At 27.4% G+C, this 13,479-nt stretch overlaps 1 protein-coding gene and 1 long non-coding RNA gene across 2 annotated transcripts in view; one reads left to right on the top strand and one right to left on the bottom strand.

The window, feature by feature from the left end:
* LOC101901057 (tyrosine-protein phosphatase Lar) overlaps nt 1–13,479 on the top strand; it is an 898,201-nt gene that overhangs the window by 211,688 nt on the left and 673,034 nt on the right. Inside the window, exon 3 of the mRNA XM_059125202.1 lies at nt 8,285–8,357. The gene's annotated coding sequence lies outside the window, so the exon portion shown is untranslated. The remainder of the gene's footprint in view (nt 1–8,284; nt 8,358–13,479) is intronic.
* The window catches only part of LOC109611733 (uncharacterized), a 44,436-nt gene continuing 39,254 nt past the window's right edge, over nt 8,298–13,479 (bottom strand). The window contains exon 3 of the long non-coding RNA XR_002194077.2: nt 8,298–8,424. This is a non-coding gene — a long non-coding RNA (uncharacterized LOC109611733). The remainder of the gene's footprint in view (nt 8,425–13,479) is intronic.

The following is a 13,479-nucleotide window of genomic DNA, read 5'->3' as shown; positions in this document are numbered from 1 at the left end:
GCTTACGATTATCCTTGAAAAAAATATATTTTTTTAAATCCACGTTTCTGTTAAACCTTGAAATAATATTTAAAAAAAATCCGCGTTTGTGAACGATTTTTTCAAAAATATTTTTAAATAGATTCACGCCAGTGTAAATTCTTAAAAATTATTTTAAAAAATCTTTAAAAATTATGTTTTAAAGAATTTTTGTTTGCGTTGATCCTTGAGAAAATATTTTTTTTAAAAATCCACGCTAATTCATGAAAAAATTTATTTTTAAAAATCCACGCTAATTCATGAAAAAATTTATTTTTAAAAATCCACGCTAATTCATGAAAAAATTTATTTTTAAAAATCCACGCTAATTCATGAAAAAATTTATTTTAAAAATTCCACGTTTGTTGAAAATTATTTTTCAAAAAGTCCACGCTGAAGTTAATCCTTGAAAAAATATTTTTAAATTTCCACGTTGATGGAGGTCCTTGAAAAAATTATTTTAAAAAACTCAAGTTTATGCAGGTCCTTGAAAAAAATATTTTAAAAAAATCCAAGTTATCCAGGATATTCTTGAAAAAAATATTTAAAAAATCCACTTTGATGAAAGTCCTTGAAAATTATTTTTTAAAAAATCTTTGTTGATGGAGGTTTTTGAAACAAAATCCACGCTGGTGGATATCCTTGAAATGATATTTCTAAATAAATATCTCTTGATTTGTTTTTTAAAATTCCTTTTCACTTCCAAAAGCTTTGCTGGGTTATTGTGCTATTTTTAAAATTTCTCATCTAATAACTATTTGAATTAAAGTGAAAATTAAGTGGACTGGGAAAATAAAATGTCCATTTTTAATATGACCCAAACAAGAAATTGCAATACTCGTCGCTGATGGTGGGTCCATTATTCTATCGGCTAACTAGCCCCCAATGGCAAAAATCGAATCGAAAATCATCATCATTGGCATCGATAGTGACCTTTTCATTTAACAGTTTTTTTTTTTTCATTCGTTCGGCCCTTATTCGTTTAAGGCTATTAAGTTCTAATGTTTAGTATTTTTGTTGCTTAATTCCACAATTTTCGTTTCATGAGCAGCTACCTTTGAGGCCGGCCGGACAATGAATGGATGGAGAGCCCAACCGGCCTTGGTGGGTTTTTGTTTTTTTTTTTGCTGAAAATCCAATCAATTCGATAAGGCTTTCCGGTGCTCTTCTTAATTTTCTTTTCATTTTCATTTTAGTGTTGTTGGTTTCTGTGTTTCTTCTTAATTTTGGGTTACATATCAAGTTCAATTGGGTGTGGGGGAGGACCATGGATGTGGGGTGGGTGGATGAACCGTTGGATGCATGGATGGATATTCAATGAAAGCTCACACACCATGGAGCAGAGTATTAGTTTTCGTCCTTCCCTGTTTATGGCCGGAGTGATGTGAATTTGTAACAGGATACTTTCACATCTTGGGTCTTAGCCTGCCTGCCTGCCGGACTGCCTCATATGAGTGATTTTTTAAGTAGTTTTCATATTTCTATGGCATTTCGTTTTTTTTTTATTTTATTGGCTGTCCAAAAAATAAGGCCAGCCATAAATGGACGAACGCTCTCGCTTGGATGGATAGATGGCAGAATTTTGATATTTATAAGCTGGCGTTAAGTTTGCCATAATATTTTTTTCCAACCTAAAACATAGATGGATTTCCACTTAAATAGAAAATAAATATTTAGACAGCTTGCCAAATATTTGTTGGTGGTTTGGGTGGGTGGCATGGCGTGCCGAGAGTAGTGGGAGAGAGACATAACGTAATTTTCCAAAACAATTATTGGAAAATATAGCATTACAATCCACTTCAAAAAGGTATTAAGAAATGTAATAGGTATTTATGTGTGGCAGTAATTGTGTTTTGGTGGAGTCTTTTCCGTACCACATAATCTCGATTTCCTGGTAAGGATCGAAATGGAAGATAAGATAGAAAACTTAAGCAACAATGAGTGAAATTACAGCAAATATTTTTTTCAAGCCATAAAATAAACGTGGATTTTTCAAAAATATTTTTTCAAGCCATAAAATAAATGTGGATTTTTTTTAAATATTTTTTCAAGCCATAAAATAAACTTGGATTTCTTAAAAAATATTTTTTCAAACCTCAAATATAAACGTTGATTTCTTAAAAATATTTTTTCAAGCCATAAAATAAATGTGGATTTTTTAAAAATATTTTTTTCAAGCCATAAAAAAAAGTGGATTTTTTAAAAAAAATTTTTTTCAAGCCATAAAATATACGTGGATTTTTTAAAAATATTTTTTTTCAAGCCAATAATTAAACGTTGTTTTTTTTTTTAAAAATATTTTTTCAAGCCATAAAATAAACCTGGATTTTTTAAAAATATTTTTTCAAGCCATAAAATACGCGAATTTCTTAAAAATATTTTTTCAAGTCATAAAATAAACGTGGATTTTTTAAAAATATTTATTTTTCAAGCCATAAAATAAACGTGGATTTTTTAAAAATATTTATTTTTCAAGCCATAAAATAAACGTGGATTCTTTAAAAATATTTTTTTCAAGCCATAAAATGAATGTGGATTTTTTAAAAATATTTTTCAAGCCATAAAATAAACGTGGATTTTTTAAAAATATTTTTTTCGACCAAATATTTAAACGTGGATTTTTTAAAAATATTTTTTCAAGCCATAAAATAAACGTGGATTTTTTAAAAATATTTTTTCAAGCCATAAAATAAACGTGAATTTTTTAAAAATATTTTTTCAAGCCATAAAATAAACGTGGATTTTTTAAAAATATTTTTTCAAGCCATAAAATAAACGTGGATTTTTTAAAAATATTTTTTCAAGCCATAAAATAAACGTGGATTTTTTAAAAATATTTTTTCAAGCCATAAAATAAACGTGGATTTTTTAAAAATATTTTTTCAACCCATAAAATAAACGTGGATTTTTTAAAAATATTTTTTCAAGCCATAAAATAAACGTGGATTTTTTAAAAATATTTTTATCAACCAAATATTTAAAAGTAGATTTTTTAAAAATATTTTTTTCAACTAAATATTTAAAAGTGGATTTTTAAAAATATTTTTTTCAGCCAAATATTTAAAAGTAGATTTTTTAAAAATATTTTTTTCAACCGAATATTTCAACGTGGATTTTTAAAAATATTTTTTTCAACCAAATATTTAAAAGTGGATTTTTTATAAATATTTTTTTTCGAGCAAATATTTAAAAGTATATTTTTTTAAATATTTTTGTTTTTCAACCAAATATTAACCCCGTATTTTTCCTCGTTTACTACACAGCCTGAAGCTAATATGAAAAATATTTCTCCCCTTCATGTGGTCACCATTTTTCCTCACCTACCCTACTTTATAGTTAGAGGTTTCGGCATGATGCATACGTGATATATTAAATTATCCAGTTGTGCCTTGAAGCCAAACATCAGGAACTATAATATTTTGAACATTCACACTCACACCCACACCTTCGAAGCATGGAATATGAAATGATGATGCGACACAAAGCAGCTGTGGTCTACCTCGCCACTTCTTGCTGCTGCTGCTGTTGTTAACTATTAATACGGGATCAGTAGAAGTGTAGCACCAGAATGCATGTGAGGCAGCTGCGAAAATTAATAATGAAACCAAACAACCTGTAGTGTTTTCTTGCGGATTTTCATTATTAATTACTGCTGGAAATATTTCTTTTGCGGAATTGATTTTTAAACAAAAAATTAAATAAATTTTTTAATAATTAATTTTTGAAAATTATAAACTTACAACCAAGTATGAAGGCTTATTTGAAAAGAAGAGAACTTAAAGTTCATCTGTAGGAAGTAGAAGATCTCAAGGCCTTCTAGAGACAGAAGAAGACATTGAGGTCTTCTAGAGACAGTAGAAGACCTCATGGTCTTCTATAGAGTCCTCAAGAACTTCTGAAGGCAATAGAAAATCTCAAGGACTTCTATAGGGGATAGAAGACCTCAATGTCTTCAATAGGGAATAGAAGACCTCAAGGTCTTCTATAAAGAATAGAGGTCCTCAAGGTCTTCTAAAGAGGCTTAAGGTCTTCTATGGAGGCTTAAGGTCTTCTATGGAGGCTTAAGGTCTTCTATAGAGGCTAGAAGACCTCAAGGTCTTCTATAGAGGTTAGAAAGCCACCAGGTCTTCTGTAGAGGCTAGAAGGCCTCGAGGTCTTCTATAGAGGCTAGAAGACCTCAAGGTCTTCTATAGAGAATAGAAGACCTCAATGTCTTCTATAGCGGATAGAAGACCTCAAGGTTTTCTATAGCGGATAGAAGACCTCAAGGTCTTCTATAGGCAATAGTAGAACTCTAAGTCTTCTATAGAGAATAGAAGACCTAAAGGAGTTTCTATAGGGGATGGGAGACCTCAAGGACTTCTATAGCGGATTGAAGACCTCAAGGTCTTCTATAGCGGATTGAAGACCTCAAGATCTTCTATTGCGAATATCAGACCTCAAGGTCTTCTATAGCGGATTGAAGACCGTAAGGTTGTCTATAGCGGATAGCAGACCTCAAGGGCTTCTATAACGGATATCAGACCTCAAGGTCTTCTTTAGGGGTTAGAAGACCTCAAAGTCTTCTAAAGCGGTCAGAAAACGTCAAAGTCTTCTTTAAGGGTTATAAGACCTAACGGTCTTCTATAGGGAATCGAAGACCTCAAGGTCTTCTACAGAGAAAGAGGAAGATATAGAAGACCCCGAGATGTTCTATAAAGAATAGAAGACCTGAAGGTCTTACATATGTAATAAGACCTCGGGGTCTTCTATAGCCTATACAGGATTTTAAGGTCTCCATAGAAGTCCTTTGAAGAAGGCCTATCTTTCGATTAAAAAACAGGATTTATTAAGAAATAATTCCATTAAGAAAATATTGAAAATAAAGACATCGTCCTTCGTCCTTTTTACAATTTCCTTTTCCATTCGGATCCTTAAATTTTGATCTTATATTGTATTTCATAAAACCATTTCCATGTTCTTTTCATTTACCATTAATACTTGGCTTGTCCTTGAGGGGGGAGCGGATATTATTATAAAAAAGAATTCGCATGCATTTTTTATTCGCTCCTGCACGTGTGTATGTGTGCGTGTAAATAATCTTAAAAAATTGAACCCCTTTTTAATACGCATATGCCTGCTGCCTGCCTGCTGTTACAGCCGGTCTCTTGGTCATTTCATATATATTTTATGTATTTATTATTGTTGTTGTTGTAGTTCTTTTTTTAATGAGGCCCACAAAATAATATAAAAAGATCAAAAATAGTAGTCAACCCACAAGCAATCCATATGACAATAATGCCATGCAGCTTAATAAAGTATCAACGTTATGGCCAGGATTTTTATATTTTGGTTGCATACCTTTTTTTTTTGGTGTAAGCGGAAAGGGTGTTGCATGGACAAGCGTGATGGAGATTATATTCTAGGAATATTTTTTTGTGGAATATAGAGAAATACAAATTCCACTGAAGCACCTAAAAAGGCTGCCTCTAATATTTTTGAGATTTAATTTTCCAGATTTAGTTTTTCAAAAATTCCTTCACCTTTACCTATTGAGAAGAACTTCCCCCTTTTTTTATTAGCGACTCCATAAATAAGTTCAGTCAAAGATAGTTTGTATTCATTTCGCTGTCTTTATTTCATTTGCCAGCCTGTCTGCAGGGCAGTCAGTCTCCCTGCCTGCCCGCCAGTTGGTTTGTCTGATTTACTTAATATTCTCTCCACTACACGTGAAGCACTGACATAAATATTATAATTCCTTGCTCTGTCTCACTCCCCCTGCTCACTCTCTTACTCCACTACTCGCTTCTGTATGCCACTGATTGTGCCAGAAATATAAATCAACTTTAATCAAGTCAGAAATGCAGTAGCCTACAAAAAAATATGAAATAAAACAAACTGAACTCTGAGGCGACATAAAAAGCCAGATGTGTTTCGAAAAGAGGTTTTGTGCGATTATTGAAATGAATAAAAATAATCAAGTCGAGGCTTTATGTTTGTCTTTATTTCGCACAATGGGCTAGCCGACAATAAAGTGGAGCTGTAGTAAATTTCTTTGAAAAAATAAAAACAAACAAAAAGAAAAGTTTTATATAATTAATTCAATATAAGGCTTGAAAAAAAATATATCTTATTTTAATAATTTTCAAAAATCTACATTTATATATTGACTTGAAAAAAATATTTTTAAAAATCCACGTTTATATATTGACTTGAAAAAAATATTTTTAAAAATCCAAGTTTATATATTGACTTGAAAAAAATATTTTTAAAAATCCACGTTTATATATTGACTTGAAAAAAATATTTTTAAAAATCCAAGTTTATATATTGACTTGAAAAAAATATTTTTAAAAATCCACGTTTATATATTGACTTGAAAAAAATATTTTTAAAAATCCACGTTTATATTTGAGGCTTGAAAAAAAAATATTTTTTAAAAATCCACGTTTATATTTGGGGCTTGAAAGAAATATTTTTAAAAATCCACGTTTATATTTGAGGCTTGAAAAAAATATTTTTAAAAATCCACGTTTATATTTGAGGCTTGAAAAAAATATTTTTAAAAATCCACGTTTATATTTGAGGCTTGAAAAAAATATTTTTAAAAATCCACGTTTATATTTGAGGCTTGAAAAAATATTTTTAAAAATCCACGTTTATATTTGAGGCTTGAAAAAAATATTTTTAAAAATCCACGTTTATATTTGAGGCTTGAAAAAAATATTTTTAAAAATCCACGTTTATATTTGAGGCTTGAAAAAAATATTTTTAAAAATCCACGTTTATATTTGAGGCTTGAAAAAAATATTTTTAAAAATCCACGTTTATATTTGAGGCTTGAAAAAAATATTTTTAAAAATCCACGTTTATATTTGAGGCTTGAAAAAAATATTTTTAAAAATCCACGTTTATATTTGAGGCTTGAAAAAAATATTTTTAAAAATCCACGTTTATATTTGAGGCTTGAAAAAAATATTTTTAAAAATCCACGTTTATATTTGAGGCTTGAAAAAAATATTTTTAAAAATCCACGTTTATATTTGAGGCTTGAAAAAAATATTTTTAAAAATCCACGTTTATATTTGAGGCTTGAAAAAATATTTTTAAAAATCCACGTTTATATTTGAGGCTTGAAAAAAATATTTTTAAAAATCCACGTTTATATTTGAGGCTTGAAAAAAATATTTTTAAAAATCCACGTTTATATTTGAGGCTTGAAAAAAATATTTTTAAAAATCCACGTTTATATTTGAGGCTTGAAAAAAATATTTTTAAAAATCCACGTTTATATTTGAGGCTTGAAAAAAAATTAAAAAATCCAATTTTATATTTGAGGTTTGAAAAAAATATTTTACAAAAAACCACGTATTTGAGGCTTGTAAAAAAATATTTTTAAAAAATCCACGTTTATATTTGAGGCTTGAAAAAATATTTTAAAAAATCCACGTTTATATTTGAGGCTTGAAAAAAATATTTTTAAAAATCCACGTTTATATTTGAGGCTTGAAAAAAATATTTTTAAAAATCCATGTTTATATATGAGGCTTGAAAAAATTATTTTAAAAAATCCACGTTTACATTTGAGGCTTGAAAAATATTTTAAAAAAATGTACGTTTATATTTGAGGCTTGAAAAATATTTTAAAAAATCCACGTTTATATTTGAGGCTTGAAAAAAAATATTTTTAAAAATCCACGTTTATATTTGAGGCTTGAAAAAATATTTTAAAAAATCCACGTTTATAGTTGAGGCTTGAAAAAAAATATTTAAAAAAATTCACGTTTATATTTGAGGCTTGAGAAAAATAATTTAAAAAATCCACTTTAGTATATTGACGTAAAAAAAAATTAAAAAAAATCCCCGTCCGAAAAAAAATATTTTTTTTTAGAAATCCTTGTCTATATATGAGACTTGAAAAGAATATTTTTAAAAATTCACATTTATATTTGAGGCTTGAAAAGAATATTTTTAAAAATTCACATTTATATTTGAGGCTTGAAAAGAATATTTTTAAAAATCCACGTTTATGTTTGAGGCTTGAAAAAATATTTTTAAAAATCCACGTTTTTATTTGAGGCTTGAAAAAATATTTTTAAAAATCCACGTTTATATTTGAGGCTTGAAAAAAACCCTTTTTAAAAAAGCCCCTTGTAAAAACTATATTTTTATATTAAATAAAATTTTATAAAAAATGATTACTAAAAATCTTATATCCATAAATAATGAAACACATTATTAATTTTTTTATAATTTTTATTAATAAAATTATTTTTTTTCATTACAGATAATATGAGGACCTTCTCCGTATTGAAAACGCAATAACCAAGCCATAGCTTTATAGATGTCCACATAGATGTGTAAGTATTCTGATATTCCAAGCTTCCATTTTTTACATCTGGTCTCTCAAAATTATCTTAAGATTTTCTAAAAAAAAGAAAGAGAGAGAGAGAGACAAAAAATATTAAATACAAATATTGAAACGACGAATAAAAACCAAGTTTTTGCTTAGATATAAGGATTTAAAAAATTATTAAAATTTAAATAAATCCTAAAAGTAGACCATGTTTTTTGGAATTATTAGAATTTTCAAAAGCATACAGTGGGACCATTTTTGATAATACTATCGCCTTCCAAATAAGAGCTGATGTTTTTTTAATTCGAAATATCATTTCTTATGGATATTTTTATTTTTATAAATTTATATTATTTTTCTCGCCCTCTACGTAGGTCCCACTGTATGGCCGTGATATTTTTTTCTTAATTTTTATATTAAATTTTATTTCATTTTCCCGTTGTGGAGGTTCTACTGCTACCAGATTTGTAATAATATACATTTATTTAAAAGTTGTTTAATTCATTTTTATATTTGTCTTAGACCTCACAAAGGTGTCTGTCTAGTCTAACACCTCCATACCAAAGGGAAAATAACATTATACCCCAAAACATTGAAGGGAAAACTTGATCCTGCTGATGTTTTGTTTGCCATACCCAAATAAGCAACAAATTGTTAAATAATTTTTACATTTTTTTCCAACAACAAAAAATCAGGCTCCAGTTACACCAAAAGTAGTAGGAGTTGTACCTGCAGCATTTAAATATTTACTTCAACAAATAACAGAAATAATATTACACATTTTTTTATTTGTGTTTCGAGGATTCCTTATTTTCAACTCAACACTTTTTACCCCTCAGTCCTCTCTTTAGATTTTATTTTACAAACAATTTTCAGTTTCTATTTTTTTTTTGTCTAAAAAAAAAAAAAAACAAAACATAACCATGAAATCATACAACAATACTTTTGCTCAAAACTTGCTGTTCCTTTTCGCCCCTGCCCCCCGAGTTTCTGGGTTGAAACCTCAAATTCGTAAATGTTTTTTTTTTTTTTTTTGCCATTTTGCTTTACATTTATCATTGTTGTTGAATTACTTAAACAGAGAAAAAGGAAGAAATTCTTGTTTTATCACCATTTATTGCATTTAAGTTCATGCGTGTGTTGGTGGGTGCAATTTTCCGGAAATGCTTGCTCCCGTGTACGTACTAAACAATAAAAGTTCTTGCAATTTTTCCCTCCAGTTTTCCTCCACTTTTTATTTAATGTTTTTCTACTACTTCTTCTTCTTCTTCCTCGTCTATTTCGCCTTGATTTTCTTCTCGGGCACCAGGCACCAGAATAATGGCGCATGTGAAACCCCTCAACAAAACTAAACTGCAACACAAAAAAACTTTTTTAATTAAGCATATGGAAACTATTGTTGTGTGTATGTGTGTAGTTTTTCTTCTCCCCTCAAGTAGATTTTTTCAAAATATAACACACGCACTCAACATAACTCGTTATGGTAAAGGAAAGTGTTGTCTTGAATGGTATCCCATAACTACTTTTGGATAAGAAAGCAAAAAACTGATTTTTTCTTGATTTAAAAAAATGAAAAATGACCTGAAAATATTCATTAAAAATTCCACGTTTATTGGTCCTAAGGTCCTTGAAAAATATTCTTAAAAAAATCCACGTTTATTGGTCTGATGGTCCTTGAATAATATTCTTTAAAAAATCCACATTTATTGGTCGGTAGGTCCTTTGGAAATATTCTTTAAAAAATCCACGTTTATTGGTCTGATGGTCCTTGAAAAATATTCTTTAAAAAATCCACGTTTATTGGTCTGATGGTCCTTGAAAAATATTCTTTAAAAAATCCTCATTTATTGGTCTGATGGTCCTTGAAAAATATTCTTTAAAAAATCCACGTTTATTGGTCTGATGGTCCTTGAAAAATATTCTTTAAAAAATCCTCATTTATTGGTCTGATGGTCCTTGAAAAATATTCTTTAAAAAATCCACGTTTATTGGTCTGCAGGTCCTTTGAAAATATTCTTTAAAAAATCCACGTTTATTGGTCTGCAGGTCCTTTGAAAAACATTCTTTAAAAAATCCACGTTTATTGGTCTGATGGTCCTTTGAAAAAACTCTTCAAAAATCCTCATTTATTTATCAGAAAGTTCTTTGAAAAAATTATTTTAAAAGCCTCATTTATTGGTCAGATGGTCCTTTGAAAATATTCTTTAAAAAATCCTAATTTATTGGTTTGAAAATATTCTTTAAAAAATCCTCATTTATTGGTCTAAAGGTCCTTTGAAAATAATCCTTAAAAAATCTTCATTTATTGGTCTAAAGATCCTTTGAAAATTATACTTAAAAAATCTTCATTTATTGGTCTAAAGGTCCTTTGAAAATATTCTTTAAAAAATCCACGTTTATTGGTCTAAGGTCCTTGCAAAATAGTGTTTAAAAAATCCACGTTTATGGCTCGGAATGTCCTTTGAAAAATATTCTTGAAATTTTCCTTTGAATGTCCTTTGGAGAATATTTTTAAAAAGTCCACGTTTATTAATAAACCCAAGTTTATTGTTCCGGATGTCCTTTGAGAAATTTTCTTCAATATTTGCTCTGAATGTCCTTTGAAAAATATTCTTCAAAATCCACGTTTATCTGACTGTCCTTTTAAAATATTATTGAAAATTTGCTTGAATGTCCTTTCAAAAAATTATTAAAAAAACCTACGTTAATTGCTCAGGATGTTCTTCGAAATATATTCTTGAAATTTTCCTCAGAATGTCCTTTGAAAAATATTCTTAGAAAATCCACGTTTGTTGTTTGGAATGTCCTTTGAAAAATATTTTTATAAAATCCACGTTTGTTGTTTGGAATGTCCCTTGAAAAATATTTTTAAAAAATCCAGGTTTGTTGCTCTGAATGTCATTTGAAAAATATTTTTATAAAATCCACGTTTGTTGCTATGAATGTCGTTTGAAAAATTTTCTTAGAAAATCCATGTTTATTGCTCTGAATGTCCTTTGAAAAATATTTTTAAAAAAACCACGTTTGTTGCACTGAATGTCCTTTGAAAAATATTTTTAATAAATCCACGTTTGTTGCTCTGAATGTCCTTTGAAAATTATTCTGGAAAATTTTCTATGAATGTCCTTTGAAAAATATTTTTAATAAATCCACGTTTGTTGCTCTGAATGTCCTTTGAAAATTATTCTGGAAAATTTTCTATGAATGTCCTTTGAAAAATATTTTTAATAAATCCACGTTTGTTGCTCTGAATGTCCTTTAAAAATTATTCTGGAAAATTTTCTATGAATGTCCTTTGAAAAATATTTTTAATAAATCCACGTTTGTTGCTCTGAATGTCCTTTAAAAATTATTCTGGAAAATTTTCTATGAATGTCCTTTGAAAAATATTTTTAATAAATCCACGTTTGTTGCTCTGAATGTCCTTTGAAAGATATTTTTAAAAAATCCGCATCTGTTGCTCTGAATGTCCTATGAAAAATATTTTTAAAAAAATCCACGTTTGTTGCTCTGAATGTCCTTTGAAAAATATTTTTAAAAAATCCACGTTTGTTGCTCTGAAAGTCCTTTGAAAAATATTTTTAAAAAATCCACGTTTATTACTCTGAATGTCCTTTGAAAAATATTTTAAAAAAGCCACGTTTGATGCTCTGAATGTCCTTTGAAAAATATTAAAAAAACGTTTTTTTTTGGTCCTTTGAAAAAAAAATTAAAATAGTTTTAGTTATTTTTTTTTTAATTTTCAGAATCATATTTATTGCTGTACACAATAAAAATTTAATATCCAATCTCGATTGAAAAAATCTACCCTGGAGCAGAATATCTAAACCATTGTTATCTAAAATCCAGCTACAAGGAAGACACAAAAAACCCAACATGACCTATGATATTCCATATATTTAAAATTAGTGTTATTTTGTTTTTCGTCTTTTTGATTGCCTTCCACAGAAAGATATCAATCTAGGAGAATGCCTGTTATCAAAGCCTTGCAGTTGTAATCTAGAAAAATTACAAACATATTTTTTGGATATTTATAGAGTTGAATATATAAATTTAAATATGGCACTACATCTGTGCTGTTAGATGATGATGATGATACTGGTGATAATTTTCCCCAGATGTAGATAAGTTTATTCTGGCGTGTTTTTTTTTTTTTTTTCTTATCCCAACAATCTCTTTTTCCTTCTTCCGTAGATATGTATTTAAATATGTATCAGTTGTAAACACACATAAATATCAAATAATATTTATAGAGAAGTGGATGCATGTGATTTTGTGCTTCTTCTCCTTTCTCTTTTCCATGTAGGACAGGTGCAAAACGACATGTTGTCTTTATTGTTTTTTTTTTCTATTTTACACAAATTATTGTTTTATTTAACAAATTTACATATGATAATGGGGTGGTACGAAAAATATACGAATACGACAGTCGAGATGTACAAACTAGAAATTAGAAATTAATGCTCTTGGTTGGCAAATTTAAAAAAATAGCTTTTAAAAATCCTTAAAACATTGGGTGTGTCCATTGAAATTTACTTAAAAATTACACAGCTGTAGTTCTTTAAAAAAATTACATCCTCCAATAAAGTCCTTAAATTCAAAAAAAAAAAAATAAAATAAAATAAAAAGAAATAAATAAATAATAATAATAACAACAACAACAATAATAATAATAATAATAATAATATAATAATAATAATAATAATAATAATAATAATAATAATAATAATAATATAATAATAATAATAATAATAATAATAATAATAATAATAATAATAATAATAATAATATAATAATAATAATAATAATAATAATAATATAATAATAATAATAATAATAATAATAATAATAATAATAATAATAATAATAATAATAATAATAATAATAATAATAATAATAATAATAATAATAATATAATAATAATAATAATAATAATAATAATATAATAATAATAATAATAATAATAATAATAATAATACTAATAATAATATAATAATAATAATAATAATAATAATAATAATAATAATAATAATAATAATAATAATAATAATAATATAATAATAATAATAATAATAATAATAATAATAATAATAATAATAATAATAATAATAATAATAATAATAATA

The sequence above is a fragment of the Musca domestica genome, unplaced genomic scaffold, assembly GCF_030504385.1.
Source record: "Musca domestica strain aabys unplaced genomic scaffold, Musca_domestica.polishedcontigs.V.1.1 32, whole genome shotgun sequence".
Taxonomy (NCBI): Eukaryota; Metazoa; Arthropoda; class Insecta; order Diptera; family Muscidae; genus Musca; species Musca domestica.
The sequence above is the reverse complement of the archived record's forward strand: the minus strand, read 5'-3'. Positions and strand labels throughout refer to the sequence as shown.